The sequence below is a fragment of the Phocoena sinus genome, chromosome 10, assembly GCF_008692025.1.
Source record: "Phocoena sinus isolate mPhoSin1 chromosome 10, mPhoSin1.pri, whole genome shotgun sequence".
Lineage (NCBI taxonomy): Eukaryota > Metazoa > Chordata > Mammalia > Artiodactyla > Phocoenidae > Phocoena > Phocoena sinus.
In genome coordinates, this window is record NC_045772.1 from 76,313,486 (window position 1) to 76,337,098 (window position 23,613).

General features: G+C 39.1%; 1 protein-coding gene across 6 annotated transcripts in view; it reads right to left on the bottom strand.

Annotated features, from left to right (window-relative positions):
* Positions 1–23,613, bottom strand: part of FGD4 (FYVE, RhoGEF and PH domain containing 4) — a 211,515-nt gene that overhangs the window by 178,020 nt on the left and 9,882 nt on the right. Inside the window, exon 1 of one of the 6 annotated variants that reach the window (XM_032644484.1) lies at positions 4,073–4,104. The exons of the other annotated variants lie outside the window; for them this stretch is intronic. The gene's annotated coding sequence lies outside the window, so the exon portion shown is untranslated. Of the gene's footprint in view, positions 1–4,072; positions 4,105–23,613 lie in introns of those variants that run through there. 6 annotated transcript variants of the gene reach the window in all.

Here is a 23,613-nt window from a genome sequence, read left to right on the forward strand (position 1 = left end):
AGCATGGAAGGGTGGGATGGGGAGAGTGGGAGGGAGGGAGACGCAAGAGTGAAGACATATGGGAACATATGTATATGTATAGCTGATTCACTTTGTTGTAAAGCAGAAACTAACACACCATTGTAAAGCAATTATACCCCAATAAAGATGTTTAAAAAAAAAAAAAAATTATAAACAATATTGGAATAGAATACTTCTTTAAATTGCAGTTTTTCTTGTTAGAAATTACATGTTTACCTAAAAGTAACCTTCTAATGACATAATGTAGAATACATGAAAAGTAGAGAATAGAAGCCCTGTTTTGTTTTTTAAAATCCAAAGGTTTCCAAATAATTTAATTCCTTCATCAAGTACATGCCTACTCATTACAGAATTCAGAACAGGTTATACCAGTTCATGTTCTCCATTTCCATTTTGTCCCAAATATCACCCAGTCAATATAGAAACAATGAACATTTATTTATTTATTTATTTTAAAGTAAAAGCAGCCCAGCTCATTAGCTGACTGAAGACCTTTGTGTCTCAAATTCTAAAGAGGAGGCGGAAGTCTCAGACCATTCAAACAAGAAAATGTCAGATTATTTGTTCACAGAGACTTCCATTTTACAGCACCCCATCCTTTTCTGGAAACAGAAGTAGTGAACTTCTTTAGAATATATGGCACTCTAATTTTTCTTAACATTTATCACTTCTTTCAGTATAACTTTTTATTACTTTGGTTAATTCTTTCTGCATTAAGCATATTCAAAGGTAAAAGAGTACGCTGAACTTTATGAGGTTTTGGTTGAAAAAAGATCTAAAATTAAATTAATGATAAAAACAATATCAATCTCATAAATAAGGTTATAAATAAATCCTCCCACCAGTGCCTTTGCCTTCTGAATACCTTTGAATTTTGAGCAGAACAAATTCTTCTAAAAGTGGTAATTCCAGGAGAACCAGGGGGCATTATCCTTTTACTACAATACTCTCAGCCAAGTCACTAAATAGCCATTATTCAGATGTTGTGAAAACAGGAAAAGGAAGGAAAATAGACTAAAGGACTACTGCTCTCACATTGTCCTCATACAACACATTCACAATCCCTGTTCTCCTGAAGCCAGCAAGTCACATGTCACAGTATATTTTGATCACATGCAAAAGTATCTAATTACAATGAAGAAATTGGCATAATGTATCTCCTGAATTTCAACCAATGTTAGATAGCTTTTAATAATAGCTGTAGAACTACACTTGCTAGTAGGAGAGCTATAACATTTGCTAATTTAAATATGATTATTCAAATTTTATACAGGGGACTTCCCTGGTGGCTCAGTGGTTAAGAAACCACGCTCTCAATGCAGGGGGCCCGGGTTTGATCCCTGGTCGGGCAACTAGATCCCACAGACATGCTGCAACTGAGAGTTCGCATGTCGTAACTAAGGAGCCCACAAACTGCAACTAAGGAGCCCGCCTGCCACAACTAAGGAGTCCGCCTGCTGCAACTAAGCAGCCCGCCTGCCCCAACTAAGACCTGACGCAACTGAATAAATATTTAAAAAAAATAAAAATAAAACAAATTATATTTAAATCAACACTTAACATAGTACTTTAGCAAAAACACCAGCTAGAAATGAGAGCCCTGAACTGTTAATGACAGTAATGCTCATAGAGCATTTACACAAGAGAACTGTGGTCTGCAAATGGAAAAATACCTATCCATTAAAATTATTAATTCCTTTACTTTCTCAATCATTAGGCTACTGCTATGGCAGTCACAGTAATTCCTTTTCAAGTAATCACAAAGTGAATGACATACTCACCAAATCTCCTTCTCTAGGACTCTATCAGCTGTTATTTTATTCATTCCCAGTGTAACGATATGATTCAGAGGGCAAATAATTTCATACAGGAAAATTCTTCAAATGACAAAAGACCAAGTTTCCTTATTCAGGATCCAGAAGTTTTACACTGGATCATGCTGCCTCCTAGAGGCCAAGGTACATAAAAACACCTCTACATTCATCATATTGTCTTAACAAACATCACATATCTTTGAAATCAAATCTTGATGATGACCAAAGGGAACATGCCCCACTTATTTTATTATTTTAAGTGACTCTTTTTCTAATTTCTATATCTACTTGCATTTAAAACCCTGAAACGATTAGGAAAAAAAGTCTACTGCAAATGACCCAACCCTAAAGAAAGCAAATGACATAGATATTCTGTCAATCAAAACATCAAATATTAATAAGTACAAACATTAAAAAATGTATACAGTATACAATTTTAAATGTATACTGTAAGTTAAATACAATTATCTTGATAGTTTATCTTTAAATATCTAAAAGGACTAACTGCTATATTCTTTAAAATGGCAATTTTAGGCACAGAGCCATATGCCTAAAAAAGATCTAAGTACAAAGTAAAATTTTCTCTATATGCATAATGATGTTTCATAATTAAACAAAATGCATAAAGATGTTTCTCAAAACAGCAATCATATTGAGATGGAACACGTGTAAGCAACTGCTACTGTGAAATCCTCGTTCAAAATATTATTGTTAGAATCTGTAGAACTGAGATGAATAAAACTTCTTAATTTAAGGAAGTCAAGTACAATGCAATCTTCCTCACTTCTTTTTGGCTGCATGAAGCTTCATTGTGTTTGTGTAATAAAAAGACTTTGCAAAGTGGGAAGTTTCAATGCATTCACACGGGGCAATTCTGTAGCAGTTACCCTGGGGATAAACATGCTCTCCAACACAAAGAACCATTCTAAGTAGGTCAAAGCACCCCCAAAGAGTATTGAGATCGCCAGGACCTTCATAAAAGACTTTAATACTCTGTTACTTCACCCAGAAAGGAAGAAAATTGCAAAGAATCACAAAATACATTGTTAGAAACAAGAACATTGAGGAATTAAAAAAAAAGGCAACTATTAAATTCTGAGATTCTAAATTGCAGTCTAGTGAATTTAAGATATTAACCAGCAAAATATTTGGTCAAAAGCATGCTTATGAACTTATCGAATTAAATAAAAGGTTTGGTTTTTTCTTAACTATTAGGTTAGAGATACAGACAAACAGCAATCAAAACTTGTTTAAGGGCTTCCCTGCTGGCACAGTGGTTAAGAATCTGCCTGCCAATGCAGGGGACACGGGTTCGAGCCCTGGTCCGGGAAGATCCCACATGCCGCGGAAAAACTAAGCCTATGTGCCACAACTACCGTGCCTGTATTCCAGAGCCCACGAGCCACAACCACTGAGCCCACATGCCACAACTACTGAAGCCCACGTGCCTAGAACCTATGCTCCGCAACAAGAGAAGCCACCGCAATGAGAAGCCCATGCACCACAACAAAGAGTAGCCCCCGCTCGCCGCAACTAGAGAAAGCCTGCGTGCAGCAATGAAGACTCAACGCAGCCAAAAATAAATAAATAAAATTTTAAAAACTTGTTTAAAACAGGGACTTCGCTGGTGGTCCAGTGAGTAAGGCTCCACGTTCCCAATGCAGGGAGTCCAGGTTCGACCCCTGGTGGGGGAACTAGCTCCCACATGCCGCAACTAAACAAGATCCTGCAAGGGGCAATGAAGATCCTGCAAGCCGCAACTAAGACCCGGCGCAGCCAAATAAATAAATATTAAAAAAACAAAAAACAAACCACGAGTGATTTTTTTTTTTTTAATTTTTACTGCTTTTTTTTTTTTTTTTTTTTTCTTTGCGGTACGCGGGCCTCTCACTGTTGTGGCCTCTCCCGTCGCGGAGTACAGGCTCTGAACGCGCAGGCTCAGCGGCCATGGCTCACGGGCCCAGCCGCTCCGCGGCATGTGGGCATGTGGGATCCTCCCGGACCGGGGCACGAACCCGTGTCCCCTGCATCGGCAGGCGGACTCTCAACCACTGCGCCACCAGGGAAGCCCCACGAGTGATTTTTAAAGGATTAAAAAGGCTTATAAAAGACTAGTGATTAATGAAAAGGCAAAATCAAAGATGCTATCTAATAATCAAAACATAGGGCATTTTGTAGAGAATGCTAGAAAAGCAAATAGTGCATATACAAAACCCTAATTTTTCTGGTACACTCACACCAACGTTGACATTGAGGCACTTGCCACTGTTTTCCTCATTTCTTCAACAATTTCTGGCTGCCTGGGCACTCTAGATAGTGAGAAAAGGAACTAACTTTAAAAGCTATAGCATCTTTTTCCTCCATGACTTAACAGAAACCCAAGGCCTTAAAGTTCCCTAAGAAAACGTGTTGAGTATCCCAAAGATGATGGGCCTAGAACGGCTAAATACTCACAATTGACTATTATTTCTGTTCTTCTGTCTAGATTTGACAACTTCATCATTTACATTTACCCTAAAATAAACAAGAAAGAAAATTTGGAACTTTTTTTTTTTGGTGACAATTTCCAAGAACATGTAGAGCTAGCTTAAAAACAACTAAATCTACTCTAAAGATGAAATGGTTTTCTCACAGAAACCAAATGTAGGGAGGGCTGCAACTCAGTCTCAGGAAAGACTATAACAGGAAATTGGAAGACCTCCAGAAACGAAGGGAGGTTTTCTGGCGTCACCTTTGTATCTCATTTCACAGACTAGTCTTCCTCTGCTCACAACCAACCTTCTGTCATTCAGTCCCCTTGGCTTACCAAATGTAGGCCCCAATTTCATACAGTAATATGATTTTCTCAGTCCAAGTTCCTCATTCCTAGAAACACATTCTGAATGACCAAGCTAAGGTCTGCCTGTTTATGATCAAATCATCTCTGCCCAATCAAATAGGGAACCTGAAAGCCCATCCATTTGGTGATGAATTCTTTAGGCTTTTGTATGTCTGAAAATGTCTAAAATATGTCCTTATTTCACCTTTACTTTTGAAAAACATTTTCAATGGGTATAGACTTAGGAGTTAATAGTTTTTTCTTTGAGTACTTCAAAGATGTTGCTCCTTTGTTTTCTTGCTTTCGTTGTTTCAGAGGAGAAATCTGCCAAAGATCCTTATCTCTATTACTTTATACGTAATACATCTTTTTTTCTCTGGCTGCTTACTTCTACTTATGATTAAAAACTCTCAACAAACTGGGCATAGAGGGAATATACCTCAACATAATAAAGGCCATATAACAAGCACACAGCTAACATCATACTCAACCATGAAAAGCTGAAAGCATTTCCTCTAAGATCAGGAACAAGACAAGGATACCCACTCTCACCACTTTTATTCAACATAGTATTCAAAGTCCTAGCCATGGCAACCAGACAAGAAAAAGCAATAAAAGGAATCCAAATTGGAAAGGAAAAAGTAAAACTGTCACTGCTTGTTGATGTGATGCTATACACAGAAAATCCTACAGACACCACCAAAAAAATACTAGGTAGGACTCATCGATAAAATCGGTTAAGTTACAGGACACAAAATATACAGAAATCTGTCAAATTTCTATACACTAACAACAAACCATGAGAAAGAGAAATTAAGAAAACAATCCCACTTACAATCACATGAAAAAGAATAAAATACCTAGGAATGAATCTAACTAAGGAGGTAAAAGACCCATACCTGGAAAACTATAATACACTAATGAAAGAAAATGAAGACAACACAAACAGATGGAAATACAGTGTTCTTAGATTGGAAGAATTATCATTGAAATGACCATACTCCCCAAGGCAATCTACAGATTTGATGCAATCCCTATGAAAATACCAATGGCATTTTTCACAGAACTAGAAAAAATACTTCTAAAATTTGTATGGAAACACAAAAGATGTCAAATAGCCAAGACAATCTTAAGAAAGAGGAACAAAGCAGAAGTATTATGCTCCCTGATTTCACACTATATTACAAAGCTACAGTCATCAAAACAGTTTGGTGGTGGCACAGGAACAGACACATAGACCAAAGGAACAGAATAGAGAGCCCAGAAATGAATCTACAGTTATATGGTCTATTAATCTATGACAAAGGAGGCAAGAATACACAGTGGGGAAAACTTAGCCACTTCAGTAAATGGTGTTCAAACTGGACAGCTACATGCAAAAGAATCAAACTGGACTACTTTCTCACACCATGCACAAAAATAAATTCAAAATGAATTAAAGACTTAAATATAAGACCTGAAACCATAAAACTTCTGGAAGAAAACAGAGGCACTATGCTCTTTAGCATCAGTCTTAGCAGTATTTTTTTGGATATGTCTCCTCAGCCAGGGGAAGCAAAAGCAAAAGCAAAACAAGTGGGACTATATCAAACTAAAAAACTTTTGAAAGCTATCAACAAAACAAAAAGGCTGCTTACTGAATAGTAAAAGATATTTGCAAACGATATACCCAACAATAGTATTATGAAGACTAAATTACATAAAAATATAATACTTAGTGTACTTTTGGGGAGAAACATAACATAAAATATATTAATTTATAATCCTACTTTAGAATATTCTGTCTCAGGAGACGTCTTATGGTTTCAGGTTTTCCCCAGTTTTTCTTCATATCCTTCTTGCACATCCTCTCCTATAATTCAGCCTACAGGAGGTGATCAGTCTGCTCCTATGTCCCCCATGATCTGCCATTCTCTTCCTTTCAACTTCCTTCCCTTCCCCTTGCTGAATACACATTAATATTTCAAGACCAAGCTCAAGACACTCATTTTTCTATGAGCCCATCCGACTCTGCTCCATCTGCTCAGACAGAAATGAGGTCTCTCTTATTTGTATTCCTACTATACCTTATACATACATTCATCACAATACTTCTAACACCATATAGCGCTGTGATCTGCTTCTATTCACTGTTCTACTACGATGATGGCATGGGCCCAAATTCATCATGCTTAAACCAGGGCTTGGCACCTATAGGTGCTCAATAAGTGAATTCTGACTGAATGAATCAACCAAAGTGAATGAGCAAGTGAGGGCAAAACGAAAGGCGCCAAGGTTACAATTTGAGGAACCTGAAGATCTGAGGACAGATCAGGCAGGCATTCACTTCTCATTTTTGCCAAACAGTTTTTTGTCTTATACCTGTGTTATTTCCCCCTTAATGAGTGGTTTGGGGGAGAGGGGTTGTTTGCTTTTGGTTTTGTTTTTTCCCTCTCCTAACACCACAGGGGGGAAAAAACGATTTCTCTTCTACATTGATTTTAACCAACAAATATCTGAGTGCCTGTTATGTGTGAAGATTCCACAGTGAACATATCAGACAGTGTCCTGGGGGAAGGGACAGCATTTTTGTTTGTGTATTCCAAACCTTGCCTTATTAAGTATTTAGCCAGGTTACATTCTATTTAACAGGTGAAAAACAAAGCAAGTCATTCAAGGTAAGTGATATGCCCTGTCACTGGGCAAGTTAATGGATAACCCAGGACTAGAATATTAAGCCTTTCACTATAGATTTAATTATTAGTTGTGTCAGATATCTCTCATATTTCAAATGGACAGTCTCATTTAATACAGCACAACTGTGTATATATAATAGTGTCACCTTAAATCAAAAACCTAATGCTTAAAGGACAATAAACTTTAACTCTGGGAAGGTGAAAGAATAACTTTAATAGCCTTTATTTGAGTCATTCCAACCATACCCCAGAGACTACTCCTTGAGAAACATAAAGGTTAATTCTAAATCATGAAAATATAGTGAAGGAAAACAAATTTTAAGAGACCAAAGACTTAAATTCTTCTAGTACTGAGCCAATATCTTCTTTACTTAAAGATGTGTGAAGGTTTTATTTTCAGTCCAGTGACTCCTCAGATGAAAACTGGGTGACTACTTATAGAACAGTAGACCAAATAGCAGCTCCCAGATAGAAAAGTGCATGATTCATCTGGGGAGGTTTTGGGGGGGTTTTTGCTTTTGGTGGGAGAGGCAGCTTATGCAGATTATGGGAAGGGCTTTGCTTTATCCTTTACTTGGAATATCTCTATAGCCCAGGGCTGGTGGCTAACTAAACTAACTGCACTCACCATAACCAGCCTGTGCTTTCCCACTCTAGGCAGGGCGAACTTCCCTCACTGATCCAAGGCTAAATCCCACCTTCAGGGGTGGAACTGGTGCCACCTCCTCCTCTGTGGACTGTTCCTTGTGGCCCCTGCTGCAGATTTTTGGCACCTCTACGCATTCTAAGTTGATCACTTTCTAGTTTGTGTAACAGGTATTGATGTTCTCTCCATTGAGGGCAGAATCATGCCCCACACTGCCTAGGCTAGGGAGTGCACATGAGCAAGACAAAACAACATTTTAAAATTAGTTGCGGGCTTCCCTGGTGGCGCAGTGGTTGAGAGTCCGCCTGCCGATGCAGGGGACATAGGTTCGTGCCCCGGTCCAGGAAGATCCCACATGCCGCGGAGCGGCCGGGCCTGTGAGCCGTGGCCGCTGAGCCTGCGCGTCCAGAGCCTGTGCTCCGCCAACGGGAGAGGCCACAACAGTGAGAGGCCCACGTACCGCAAAAAAAACAAAAAACAAACAAACAAACAAAAATTAGTTGCAACCACTAAAAAAATTTTACATAGCCTTTAGGCTTCCCTAGAAAAATTGTAAGTTCTACAAGCAGGAAGTCCTTACAGAAGCTGTTTGAAACTGTGTTTAACAGATAAATTTTAGACTCTTGGAAATAATATATATCTTATTCACAACTCAAATTATGCCTCATTCTCCAAATGATTGTTTGCATGAAATGTGTAAGTTCATTTCCAAAATAACCAATGCATAAAGACCTATTGATGGAATGCAATAAATATGTTTTCCGACTGCCATTTTCAGCACTCACAGAAACAACAGTTTTTATTCAGTATCCTAGCATGGGATGTTTCCTTCAGCTCTTACCCATATAAAAAGCCATTGTACTATAGGCACCCCCCAATCTGCAATCTAATCATTCCTAAGCAATGGTCAAAGGGTAAGAATTATGTAAATCAAAGTCAAATTTCCTAAATACCTATTTTATACCATAGAAATAGCAAAATAAAAAGAAAACTTCAACATGGGCTTTTACAAATATTAAGCATGTAAAAACTTATGTTTAACAAGCCATATTATAAATATTGTATATTTTTAAAGGATTTTTTTCTTGTAACAACTAGACAAGACTGAGTTTTACTAAAAACTTCACTGAGGACCAACTTCTTTTTCTAACAGATCTTATTATAGCAACTGCAGGCTTTCCTATCTCTTAAAGGACGTCTGAATCATCTTTCCACTTCATTCACCTCACATTCTTTCATGACCAATTATGAACACACCCAAAAGTCTTCAACTGGTAAATGTTAGAGGAAGGTACATATTTCCATAGGTGCTTACTCATCAGTGACCCTTGCTCTTCTATCCCACTTTGCTAAGCTTCTGTGCAAGATACCACAGTAAGTCAACGTATCTATTTACATTATCAATCACCTCAACATATCTATTTACATTATCAATCACCATTTCAATGTTACACAATTTGGTAGAAAGCATTAAATGGTTACAAATTTGAGACAGAGTGTCTTCTTAAAGGTTGCCAAACCTTTCTGAATTCTGAAGAAATGCCCCCCATCCTTTGTTTGATCTTTACCTCAGTTCTTACCTTGCCAGGATTAAGCACCTTTGAAGAGAAGAAATTCCTTTGTCAAAAATCATCGCCTAATTCAGAGTTCTATGGGACAGTATTGAAACAATTCAAAGTTTTTCCATCTCAGAAGTCAGCCTGTCTACTTTATTTTTTATTTTATTTTTTTTGGCTGCGTTGGGTCTTTTTTTGTGTGTGTGTGGTACACGGGCCTCTCACTGCTGTGGCCTCTCCTGTTGCGGAGCACAGGCTCTGGACGCGCAGGCTCAGCGGCCATGGCTCACGGGCCCAGCCACTCTGCCGCATGTGGGATCTTCCCGGACCGGGACACGAATCCGTGTCCCCTGCATCGGCAGGCGGACTCTCAACCACTGCGCCACCAGGGAAGCCCTGCGTTGGGTCTTTGTTGCTGTGCACAGGCTTTCTCTAGTTGCCGCGAGAGGGGTCTACTCTTCATTGCGGTGCACGGGCTTCTCATTGTGATAGCTTCTTTAGTTGCCCAGCACGGGCTCTAGGTACGCGGGCCTCAGTAGTTGTGCCTCGTAAGCTCTAGAGCGCAGCCTCAGTAGTTGTGGCACAGGGGCTTAGTTGCTCTGCAGCATGTGGGATCTTCCTGGACCAGGGCTCGAACCCACATCCCCTGAATTGGCAGGGAGATTCTTAACCACTGCGCCACCTGGGAAGACCCAGCTTATCTACTTTATTTATTATTTTTTTGGTATATCTTTGTTGGCTTTTTTTTTTGATTGACTGATTGATTGATTAGCTGTGTTGGGTCTTCGTTGATGTGCACGGGCTTTCTCTAGTTGCCTCGAGTGGGGGCTACTCTTTATTGCGGTGTGCGGGCTTCTCACTGCGGTGGCTTCTCTTGTTGTGGAGCACGGGTTCTAGGCGCACGGGCTTCAGTAGTTGTGCAGGCTGTCTACTTTAATGGCTAAACTGTACAGTATCTGAACTCTACCTCAAAAAACCTTTTTTTTTTTAAAGTCAGCCTGTCAACTTTTTTTTTTTGATCACAATGTATTACTTTAATTTTTTTAGGTCCTTTTTAAATACTGTTCCTTCTTCAAAACTGTCATCACAGTCAAATGCAAAAAAACTGAACTTGAAAGCTGTATCATTCATTTTCACCTGGACTTTAGATCACTATCAGTACTATGCTCTCCTAGGATAAAAGATTTTCTTGACTTGACATTCTGTTTCTCACAAACTCTTTTCTTCATCATAAAGAAAAGGAAAAACTTTTGAGGAATGTGACAATTTACAAACAAGAGCTTTAAAGATAAAACTTTTTTATTAGGAATAGTTGGGGACAGGAATGAGCTGAGCCACTGTGACCAGATCCCAGGGTTGATGGTTCAGTGAACTTTGCTTAACTAGAGGGACAGAGGAATTTATTTACCATAAAACATACCATAAAACCAGAGGGCTACTAGCCTATTGTTCATAAATTGGGATCACCTGAAGTAATTCTCTAAGAATGATGCAGAGATTTTATTTAAGCAGATGACAGTGGGCAGGAACAATGGTCTGAGATATATCTAGATGATTTATACATTTATCTTATCATAAATCAACAGTTAACAGTGCATGTAATCTCCTTTCTAGCCTTAAAATTATCTGTCCAAAAATATTTTTAAATCTACCTATATATCCACCTAAATTAACAAGCTACCAACCCAAACCAGGAAGCCACATACACACACACAAGGAGGAGGAGTAAGAGTGGTATTCTGCTAGAAGACATGGGCTCTCACAAGGCCAGGGAGCACTCTATTTCTCTTCTCAGTGGTCTGATAAATGGAATATTGCCTGCCATATCAGTAAACAAAGGATGCCATATCAGTAAACAAAGGATGTTACAAAGTCATCAGTGACTGCAACCACTGCCATAGGTGAGCTGCCATAGGTGAGCCCTGAGGGAACTCAGGAAGGAAAAGAACACTTACCATCTAGCAGTCATCAGACTGCAGCCACTCCCCACAGTGAGCCCTGAGGAAACTCAGGATATGAAAATACAGGATACAGGCCCGAGACAGCTGAGATGCATATCAAAGGAATGATTTCAGTGAGCCCAGACTCTTGCATGAACCATACATAGAAAAGTGCTAAGCTTGAGATTTCTAGTTTTCTTTAACTAACAGTAATCTTTTGTTCCTACTACCTGCACTTTGTTGTAATACTCCTATATATCCTAGCTCCCCCTTGGCCTGTTTGGAGCAGTTCTCTCAGGGTTACTTGAGATGCTGCCTCCCGTAAAAATTCTCACTGAATAAAACGTAACTCTTGGGGCTTCCCTGGCGGTGCAGTGGTTAAGAATCCTCCTGCCAATGCAGGGGACACAGGTTCGAGCCCCGGTCCAGGAAGATCCCACATGCAACAAAAGAGCAGCCCCCGCTCGCCACAACTAAAGAAAGCCTGCGTGCAGCAACAAAGACCTAACGTAGCCAAAAATAAAAATTAATTAATTAAAAAAAAAAAACACCGTAACTCTCAACTTCTAGGTTGCACATATTTTTTAAGTTGACAGGTCCAAAGTATTTTAGTTTCTTTTTATTTAATTAGAATAAAAGATAAGTTTCCACTATTTGTGTCTCTAAATCTCACGAACTAGAAATGTAGTATCTAGCAGCATATTAACTGAATCTGTGGTTACGACTGCAGGCTTCATACCTGGACCAGCCTGGATGTGTCCTGGTTCTACCACTTAGTAGCTGTGAGCCTTTGGGCCAGTCAATCACCCTTCTGAGGCCTTGGCCTCCTCATCTGTTAAATAAATATAACAGTACATGCCTCAGAAAATTGGTGGGAGGACTAAATGAAGCTGTGTATATAAAACTCTTTGCTTAGCACCTGGCATGTAGAAGGCCTTCAAATATGAATATGAATAAAATGTCCACTCTATAGCAACATCTCAAATCCCCTCTGATCGCCCGTGCACTTCTCACATTCTGCCATTATTTCTGGGCCTATTTAAAACTCCCTCAAAGCATTCCCATAGCTCTAGCCTCCTCTGGTGCTTTTGCGCATCCCCTTATCTGGTTCACGCTACTGCAAAACCAATATGGAAATGATAAAACTCTTGATGGAATGAGAAAGAGGAGAAAATGAGATAGCAAGGCCAGCAGCACCCTCTCTGGCCAGGGCAACAGAGGCTGGCAACATTCATCTCTCTCATAGGTTCTCTGGTGCTCTCTCCTGCTGCGTTCAGCATATCCAGAGACTGAATTCAAGAGCACCAGCTATTTTAGGGCACCAGGTAAAATTAGGCAAGTTGCAAGTGCTCTCCCCTTCAACCAGCACTTGGCACTCTACTAGGAATTATATGGCCCACCAAAAAGTCTAGAAGCTCCTATAATGTGAAGTTAAAACAATGATGTACACTTCCCTGTGAGTCACAGAAATCTTTTTCAGTACTTTCAAGTTACAATATGGACAATGTAAGATACACAGGCAGTTCTCTCCTCCATTCAACAACAAAAAAAGTGAGACCAGAAGGTACCCAAAATGACCAACCAGAAATGATGGTAACTGGATGTTCTGCATAGCTAAAATGACTAATGATGCATTTGGTTCATACCTAATTTATTTTTTTTAATATTTGTTCATTTTTATTTATTTATTTTGACAGCGCCGGGTCTTAGTTGCAGCACACGGGATCTTCATTGCAGCATGGGGGCTTCTTAGTTGCGGCATGCACGCGGGATCTAGTTCCCTGAAGGGATCAAACCCGGGCCCCCTGCATTGGGAGCACGGAGTCTTACCCACTGGACCACCAGGGAAGTCCCTGGTTCATACCTAATTTAAATTTAATTTAAATTTAAGTTCACACCCAACTTAAACGCATTTACACTAAACCAATAGTTCTCAACCTGGGGCAATTTTGGCTCTCTAGGTATATTTGGCAATGTCTAGAGCTACTGGTATCTAGTGAATTGAGGCCAGGGATGCTGCTAAACATCCCACAATGCACAGAAGAGCCCCTCACAACAAAGAATTATTGAGCCCAAAAGGTTAACAGTGCTGACTTGAGAAATCCTGCACTAACCAAATACCTTATGGATGGTCATCTGAAACATCATAATCAGTATCAAAAAAGAAAATTCTTTGTTAACCAACCACATTCATTTGTAGAGAATTTTAAGACCCTTTAATTAAACACTCTTTTGATCTCACAAAGACTTAAAAGGTGGGGCCAATGGAAACTAAAGAAGAAAAAGTGGCTGGTTGGATATAATGGTCAGAATGCTATTTCTAATTATGTTACACTGTATGTGTAGTCTGCTATATGAAGGTAAAACTGAAAATATTTCAGTTGAAATTTCTAGGAAATTATATACTATCTTGCTTTCTACAATGCTGAATATTCTTTAACATTTTTTTGATGACAAGGATATAATTATGACTGTCCATTACTGAAATGTTGGGTGGTATTTTGAGTTTTTTCTCCTCTTGATATCAGATTGTCAGACAATTTCCACTGTCATGTCTAAAAGCATACTCCTGTAGCCACTTCCCATCAGATCAACTCTCATCCCTTTCCTCATTTGTGGCATTTTATTTGCCATGCATGAGCAGTGAAAAATTAAAACCAAGCTTATTAAAGAATTTGCTGAGTGCAGGCTAACATGAATAAAGTACAGAGCTTTCAACATTATTTTAAGAGCAGATACTTTTTCCTTTTTCAAGTTGGGCTGATGTTCTAGGGGTTAATACTGTTATGCCAAGAATGACCTATGGAAGTGCAGTGTTATTCGATACTATAATTTCCAAACCATTTCTATAACAAGTGAGATATTAATGTTTTCTAAGATGTGAAGAAATGGTTCAAGGACAGACACATTCCTACCTGCCACAATAGAGAACAATAACATTGTGAAAAGTAATTTTTACAGTGACAAAGGGTACATATGTGGTATACAGAATGTATATGTGGTAGGGTGATAATGTGCAATAGTAGGGTTGTGTGTCTAGAAAAGATATTTCACTTTTACCAAAAACGAAAAGACTCTGGTCAAATGGGAAATATCCAAAAGGGTAAAGGGGAATTCATACGACATGTAAATGTAACTTCACTTTGTAAGATTTTAGGAGCAAATAAAGACATCTGCTAATGTGAAATCAGCTGATTGTACTTACTTAAATAACATGGGTATCTGCCTAGAAGTTTTGCTACATTAGTTTTATGAGACATCTTCAAAAGGGCCTGGCCCAATTCCAGTATACATACCACACATACACAAAATATATATATAATTTATAGTTAGCATTTATTGCATACTGATTATGGAAATGTATCAAGCTTTACATGCATTACTTCATTTAATCCTTCACAACCTTATGAAATAAATACTTTCATTATCCCAGTTTTATAAAGGAATGGCCTTAGGGAGGTTATCAGCCCTCCCAAAGCTGTAAAGTGGCAGAGGCAGGCTTTAAGCTAAGGCCATTCTGATTACTGAGCCAGATCTCTCAACCACTTTTACCCCAGTTTCAAGAAACGAAGTTACTCCTCTCAGAACAGAAATTTCTATCATTCATCATTATATTTGATTTTTTTTATCTTGTGCATATTCCATGACTTACATACAGTGCACGAAATTCAGTCAAACACCATATTGTACCTCATCATGTTGTGCAGATTTTTGCATTAGAATAAAGTTGAACCATGTTCACAAGTTTAATCATTTTAAATGTCAATACCTACAAAAGTTTAAAATAGTTCCCATTTTCCTATCATAAAGCACTGAGAAGGCAATTAAGTTAATTATACCCATAAAGAAACCACAGAGTGGACCCAGATGCAAAAATATCCTAATTTACATGAAGGAAGTGACCTTTTGTAAGGAAGACAGTATGATTAAAGCTTTCTTTTTTGAAAAGGCCAGACTATTTCAAAGGAGCTAAGAAATGAATTTAACCTACAAATTTAAAATTATTTTCATGTGCATGAAGTTTACCCATGGAGGGAGGGAACAAAACTATTTTAAATATTCCAGCTGTAAAAAGTTATTTGTATTTAAACTATTACTGCTTACCTGAGCCTCATATTTTAGTTACAGGATAACCAACTTTTCTGTGGCTAAGGAACATCTAATGCAAGCTAATAACACAGAACATATTACTGTGGTTTAGGGTTCTCCTCCATCTTGTAAGTGTAGACAAAGTCTGAGAATATAGCATTAATTAAAAGAGCTGAAAAGGAACAGAGTGTGTGAAGAACCTTAGAAAACCAAGGGAAAAGGCTCAGCTTGTTATGCAGTTCAAGTTAAATTTACAATGAGAGAGCCAGTCCCTTTGCTTTGCCAAAGAATTTTTTTTAGTTGCACCCCACCCCCAACCCATGATAGAGATCCTCACAGATGTAACTTTGTCTCAAAGAAACAATTAACAGTAATGTTAACTCCAACAGCTATAATTAGAGAATACTTTGTTACATAAAACATATAGTTTTGAAAGTTATATAGTTAATGCACTTTTAAATTGAATCATCTCTCAAATATACCGAGGACACTTATTTAAAGGAATGCTATGTTGGAAAAATAAAGAAACTGAGTAAAGAAAAAATTGAGATAAGATGGTGATAAAGCTTGCATATTAACTAGATTTTTATATATCGGGCATAAAATATGCATTTTGAATTTTCTTTTTAATTGAAGTATAGATCATTTACAATGTTTGTGGTAGTTTCTGGTGTACAGCAAAGTGATTCAGATATATATTTTTTTTCTTATCCTTTTTCATTATAGGTTATTACAAGATACTGAATATAGGGCTTCCCTGGTGGTGCAGTGGTTGAGAGTCCACCTGCCGATGCAGGGGACGTGGGTTCATGCCCCAGTCTGGGAAGATCCCATATGCCGCGGAGCGGCTAGGCCCGTGAGCCATGGCCGCTGAGCCTGCGCGTCCAGAGCCTGTGCTCCCCAACGGGAGAGGCCACAACAGTGAGCAGCCCACATACCGCAACAACAAAAAAAGATACTGAATATAGTTCCCTGTGCTATACAGTAAGACTCTGTTGTTTATCTATCTTATTTTTTTTATTGGAGTACAGTTGCTTTACAATATTGTGTTAGTTTATACTGTACAGCAAAGTGAATCAGCTATACGTATACATATATCCCCTCTTTTTTGGATTTCCTTCTCATTTAGGTCACCACAGGGCACTGAGTAGAGTTCCCTATGCTATACAATAGGTTTCCATTAGTTATCTATTTTATAAATAGTATCAATAGTGTACATATGTCAATCCCAATCTCCCAATTCATCCCACCTCCCTCTATTTTATATATAGTAGTTTGTATCTGCTAACCCCAAACTCCTAATTTACCCCTCCCAGCCCTTTTCCCCTTTGATAACCATAAGTTTTCTATGTCTGTGAGTCTGTTTCTGTTTTGTAAATGAGCTCATCTGTACCATATTTTATATTCCACAAATAAGTGATATCATATGATATTTGTCTTTGACTTACTTCACTTAGTATGATAATCTCTAGGTCCATCCATGTTGCTGCAAATGGCATTATTCCATTCTTTATTATGGTTCAGTAATATTCCATTGTATACATATACCACATCTTCTTTATCCATTCATCTGTCAATAGACATTTAGCTACTTCCATGTCTTGGCTATTATAAATAGTGCTGCTACGAACATTGGGGTGTGTGTATCTTCTTGAATTAGAGTTTTTGTCTTTTCTGGATATATGCCCAGAAGTGTTGGATCATATGGTAACTCTGCTTTTAGAGAAACCTCCATATTTTTCTCCATAGTGGCTGCACCAATTTATATTCCCACCAACAATGTAGGAGGGTTCCTTCTCTCCACTCCCTTTCCTGCATAAAATATGCACTTTGAAATGTTGCACTCAACATGGGATTTCATTCACTCACTCACTCAATTAGAATTTCACAAACACCTAACATGAACCAGAACTCTGCTAAGTGCTGGACAAACAGCAGGGAACAAGAAAAGTATGGCTACTGCTCTCATGATGCTAATGGAAAGTTTCATCTTCATGTTAAAATTATTCAACAAATTACTAAAAGAGGTGATGAAAAAAGCTCCTCTGTATACACAGCTCAACTTGATGAACTGAAGGCCTCCTATGTCTACCTTATTCTCAGCTCGGTTTGATCCCACACTGACTTCACCTATTCCCATTAAAATACCAGCCCATGGTGTCTCTGTTGCTGTGACTGCTGGTGCTTTGGTGCAAAGGGCCCAGACCTGGCACTTTACCTCTAAGACGTGTCAAATGCTCACCTTCACCCCAAACACAAACACCTGCCACCTCCTTCCCTGTCTCACAGACCAGCCGCTGAGAACAAGTCCTTAGGCCCAAGCTCGGCAGCATCCATATTGAACATCCTGACTGTACCCTGCCTTTGGAAAAGAGAATGCAACAGACAAAAACCCCTGCTCTCATGGGATGTAGTGTATATTGGGGTGGAGATGGAGGGACAGAAAATAAGATTTTAAAAAATTAAGAGTTAGTGGTAAGTGTTGTAGAGAAAAATAAAACAAGTAAAGTACAGGAGTGGGGCTTCCAATTTTAAATAAGATGGCCAAGGAAAGGCTTCAGTGAGGTGTACTTTAGTAAAGATGTGAAGCAGATGAACTCAATACTTTTTAAACATTGCAAGTAAGGTTTCAATTGACTGAAATTTTGTATTAGTCAAGACTTTCAGGTCTACAATAAAAAGTTGTGTCATTTAACACATGAGCAAAAGGAAAATATTAAAAGAAAAAATGTAATAAAGAGAAATTATGCTCTTTTAATCTATTCTGAGGGGGGCAGTTTCTGGATAAAGGAAAATAAGCAGATAAAAACTATTCAACTTTTCCAGATGTCCATAACAAAGCCTATTTTCTCAATGAGCCACTATAGCATTTGCAGGAACTAATGGTAAGGAGCTAGCTTTGAGACCCAAAATAAGGAGATTAAAAATCCCTTTTCTAGATGCAAAAATATAAACTGTAGTGACCCAGGAATCTATGCCAGAAATGAACAATTAACAAAAGATATGCAGGAATGACTATTCTGAAATAAGTACATTTACTGCAGCAGTGATAGATGGAATTGCCAGTACAATTTTTTTAAGTTTACAGAAATGAGCCACCATCAAGACCATGAGGGAAAGAAGCACCTCCACCATCCCTGCCAGCTGCTTCATCAGAGGCCTTCAGACATTGTATGATGACAGCTGCCCACTGAAGGTGGGGATTATGTGAATATCTTTTAATTTTCTATTTCTTTTTTCTACCTCCCCAATGCCCACAATGTGGTTAAGCAAATCTCTCAGGTTAACAAAAACATACAAGTTGGTCATTCAGTTCCAAAACTCAGAAACGGGCATTAGTTCTCAATGAGAATGAGCTTATACTGGGCGCCACACCGACTTCAGAACAGTGACTGCCATCATTGGCAGTTTCCTCCCTGCTTCCTCCTGAATCCTTCTCTTCCCTTCTTTTCACTGTTTTCATAACCAGTGGCGTGAGTTTACCGCTTTCTGTAAAAGGACTATAAAGGGTTCTAATTAGCACCCTAGTCAGTTCCCTAGTTCTTCCATGGGGGACAGCCTGTCTGAGTGTAACTCCTCACATCCAAGTTTTTATTACACTAAGATGTTAAAAGAGTGAAAAAAGCTATGCATAATTCTCTTAATTAGAAAAATTAAAGTGGTTTGCCAACATATACCAATAGGATCATGGTATTGATATATTAATACTACATATACATATGTACCTGTATATATAATAGTATTAATATATATTATGTTAATATATACATTCTATATTATTCTATGCATTGTTATATAGCTATCCATTTTCGTTTTTTTAATGGAATAAAAGAGGAGAAAGGCAGTTTTGCCTGTTTTTTCAGAACATCTCAAATTTAACAGGATTCTTGAAAATTAATACTATTTACATAATTTCAAAGTTTAGTACATAACCATCACCCTGCTAATGAGATATGACAAGAAAGCAGTAGAAGCCTGAATAAGGTGAGTATTCCCAAGAGGTCTGGTTGCACAGCAAAGGCCAGAAAGCTACTTTTTGTTTCCATCTTCAGAATCTTTTTTAAGAATATTGGGCTTCCCTGGTGGCACAGTGGTTGAGAGTCCACCTGCCGATGCAGGGGACACAGGTTCGTGCCCTGGTCTGGGAAGATCCCACATGCCGCGGAGCGGCTGGGCCCGTGGGCCATGGCCTCTGAGCCTGCGTGTCCGGAGCCTGTGCTCCGCAACAGGAGAGGCCACAACAGTGGGAGGCCCGTGTACCGCAAAAAAAAAATAAAAAGAAAAAAGAATATGTTTCTCCTTTTCCTTGAAATGTCTCTTTTTCCTCTTCCTCACTAGCTGCAGTTGACCAGAGTTACTCTTTTTAATACTCTGGATAAACTAGACAAAAATATCAGAGACAGTATCTTCCCCGTTACTAAAGATCAATAATTACTATCCTTATATTCAGAGATGTTTAAAAAAACTGGCAATAAGGGACTTCCCTGGTAGCGCAGTAGTTAAGAATCCGCCTGCCAATGCAGGGAACATGAGTTCGAACCCTGGTCCAGGAAGATCCCACGTGCCGCGGAGCAGCTAAGCCTATGTGCCACAACTACTGAGCCTGCGCCCTAGAGCCCACGAGCCACAACTACTGAAGCCCACTGCCTAGCTCTGCAATGAGAGAAGCCACCGCAATGAGAAGCCAGCGCACCACAACAAAGAGAAGCCAGCGCACCACAACAAAGAGTAACACCTGCTTGCGGCAACTGGAGAAAGCCTGTGTGCAGAACAAAGACCCAATGCAGCCAAAAAAAAATGGCAATAAGAAATTGATGGGAGGTAGGAAAGTACATGGGTTAAGAGCCTGAGTTTAAAATCCTGGCTCCCCAGCCAGGTAAACTTGGACAAATTATTTAATCTGTCTGGACTTCTGGTTCCTCTTCTGTATAATGTGGATTACAGATCTTACTAGTGATGATTGAGTTTATGCATGTAAAGCACTTAGGATGTCTGACCAAAAAAGTAATTGCTCAATAAATGATAGCTATTATTGTTTTGACTCTTATGATTGTTAATTATAATTAAGAGGCAGAAGGAGTAGTCACAGATATAGAAGATATAATCACACGTAGTATGTTTGGGTTTAGAGAAGGGGGGTGGGGATGTTAGTCAATGTTTTCAGTTGTATATTCCACAAATTCATAATCTTTGCTACTATTCAGAGGCAGTAAATATTTTACAGTTACATTTTAAAATTTAGGCCAGTCTATATTTCAATGTCTCACAATTTTTTAACCAGCACCAACTGAAAAAAGCATCCCAATTTCAGAGATGTTAAAATGTTAAAAAGACTTGATAAAATATTTTCGATTTTATGAAATACATTAAGAGACAGAAAACAATACAGTGATGCTTCAGGTCTCAGATGTTCTACAATCTCATCTTTTTGTATGAGAGCTGGAAATTAAAATCTTGCTTCTGATCATGCCTAGTTTCTACGTGTCAGATTGCTTTTTAAGGTATGCCCTTTAGAGATGGGAAGAAGAAAGGAGCACTATTAGAAGTTTTGACCTTAAAAGCCAAGTCCTAATAGTGAGAAATAACAGGCAAAGAAAAGAAAAGACTGTTCAAGGAGAGGACACCTGGAATGGTAAGTGATAGGTATAAGATAATGAAACTCCTGACAACATGACGAAGCATTCTGAGGCCTTTCAGTGGAGGAGCAACCCAGGGCCTACAAACTCCAGTATACTCTCGAATCAAGACATATAACAGCATCAGAAAGGATGCCAGGAATAATAAGAACTGTTACACTAAAAGGGATATCTAGTCCATGAAATCTCAAGGAGAACAAAGTATACTATTCCCACGCCTTTCCTCATAATACACCCCTGCACAAAACTAGTACATATTGCTGATAGGAGAACATGAATGGTGCAGACACAGGACAGCTGAGACCACTGACAGAATATTTTAGTGTGCAAGCTGGGATTATTGGTCAGAAAGGTTACATCTGACATTCTGTCTCCTCTATAGCCACGAAGCCATCTTGCCTCTCCTTGAATATCCTCATTAATAAGGAACTCACAACCACCAAAGGAAACCAATTCCATATTCTTTCAGTGTTGTCAGAAAATTCTTATGTTGAAGCAAGATAGGCCAAGCTAGTTTGGGGTTCTTCTGTTGACAATATTTACTGAGCCCTTGAGTGGACTCTGAGGGGCCCTTGAGGAGCAATGGCAATGGATGACTCAAGTTAGGGACTGGTGGGCCAGGCACAGGAAAAACAAGGAGAAATTTAGTGAAGATGTTGAGGTGGCTGGCAAGAGTGAATGCAGGAGGATTTTTTTCCAGGAGGGTAGAAGACAAATATCAGGAAAAGCTAAGAGAGAGCTGACCACAGGTCCTGACCAGCAGCTATGTGGACCGTGGAAAATCAACTGCCACTTGAGTCACCAGGCAACCAGCATTAAAGGTGAGAGCCAGGCTTCAGTCAGGAAACAGAGGCAGGGTGTGGTTCTGTGATGCAATTCAGGCTTTAAGGAAGTCTGACATAAATGTGGGGCTCAAGACAGCACAGGAGGAAATACTGAGGAGAGAGGCCAGCAGTAAAAGGCAGTTCTGGCAGGAACTAAGGGGAGGAAAGGACTAGGCAGGAAGTGGATAAAAGGGGGTGGGAAAATATGTGCCTAAAAGAGCTTGTACCTTGGGCAGTAACATGTACTCAGTAGGTACAAGTGTAAACAACCAATCACAATCCAGAGAGACAGCGCTAGATCAGAGATACACATAAGATGCAAAAAGAAACCGGAACTGTGAGAGTAGTATTTGTGTTAATCCTAACAAAAACACCAAAAAAGTTATTATTTGAACATTTCCCAAGCACTGTTCTAAGCCCTTTAAAAACAATAACATTTTTATTCTTCCGACAACTCCACAATGTAGGTATCATGTTATCATTTTATAGATGAGGAAACTGAGTCAAAGAGTTCCAAGTCACCCAGTTGATTACTAGAGAAGAATTCAAATCCAGCCAGTCCAACTCCAGGGCCCACACTCTAAACCACTAGCGTGTATTCTTCTCACCTTGATTTCTAGGCCCCAACACAACTGCCTGGTCCATAGTAAACACTGAAACACTTGTTGAAGGACTGAAAGATCCAGCTTTAGTGGGGTCTTAGGAAGGAAAATTTATAATGAAGGATATAAGGGTCTGAAAAGAGAACACAGAGATACTGATGGAATTAATTGGCTAATGGCTCTGAATGGAACCTGTGGGTAGATTTGTTTTTCCAGCCTGCCATGGATTTTCAGCTTGTGTCAGCAGGAAGGTGCTCCAATCAGATGCATGAACCAGCACACGGGCTCATGGGTAACTCCAAAGGTACGAGTCAGATGTGCAGTCTTCCTCAAAGTGAAGACGCAGCACAGTTAAAAACGTGCCTTCCGGGATCCCCTGGTGGCGCAGTGGTTGAGAGTCCACCCGCCGATGCAGGGTACACGGGTTTGTGCCCCGGTCCAGGAAGATCCCACATGCCGCGGAGCGGCTGGCCCCGTAAGCCATGGCCGCTGAGCCTGCGCGTCTGGAGCCTATGCTCCGCAACGGGAGAGGCCACAACAGTGAGAGGCCCGCGTACCGCAAAAAAAAAAAAAAAAAAAAGTGCCTTCCAATGAAATATGATCACTCTGATCACTGTTCTTACACCCAACGTGACCTTATACCCTGGTGTTTATTATACATCATATCCCCCTTCTAGGATGGAAATTTGTTCCATTCATCTTTGGATTCCCAACATCACTTATCAATATTGGTTCATCATCAATATGACACCATTAAGGTAAGGCAGCATGTTTTAGGAAAAGAAATGTTACATGTTAGTCAATTTTCTGCAGAGGAAATAAAGATGACTTTGTTTAAAAGTTGTATTTTTCTACAAGTGGTTTTTAGTAATTAATTTTAACTGAATTCGTCTATAATTTGATAACTTCCCATACATTATACTACACTGCACTTGAAACTATAAGCGTATTCTTCAGCTGGAGTATCTTATAATTTATTTGGCTCTACATAC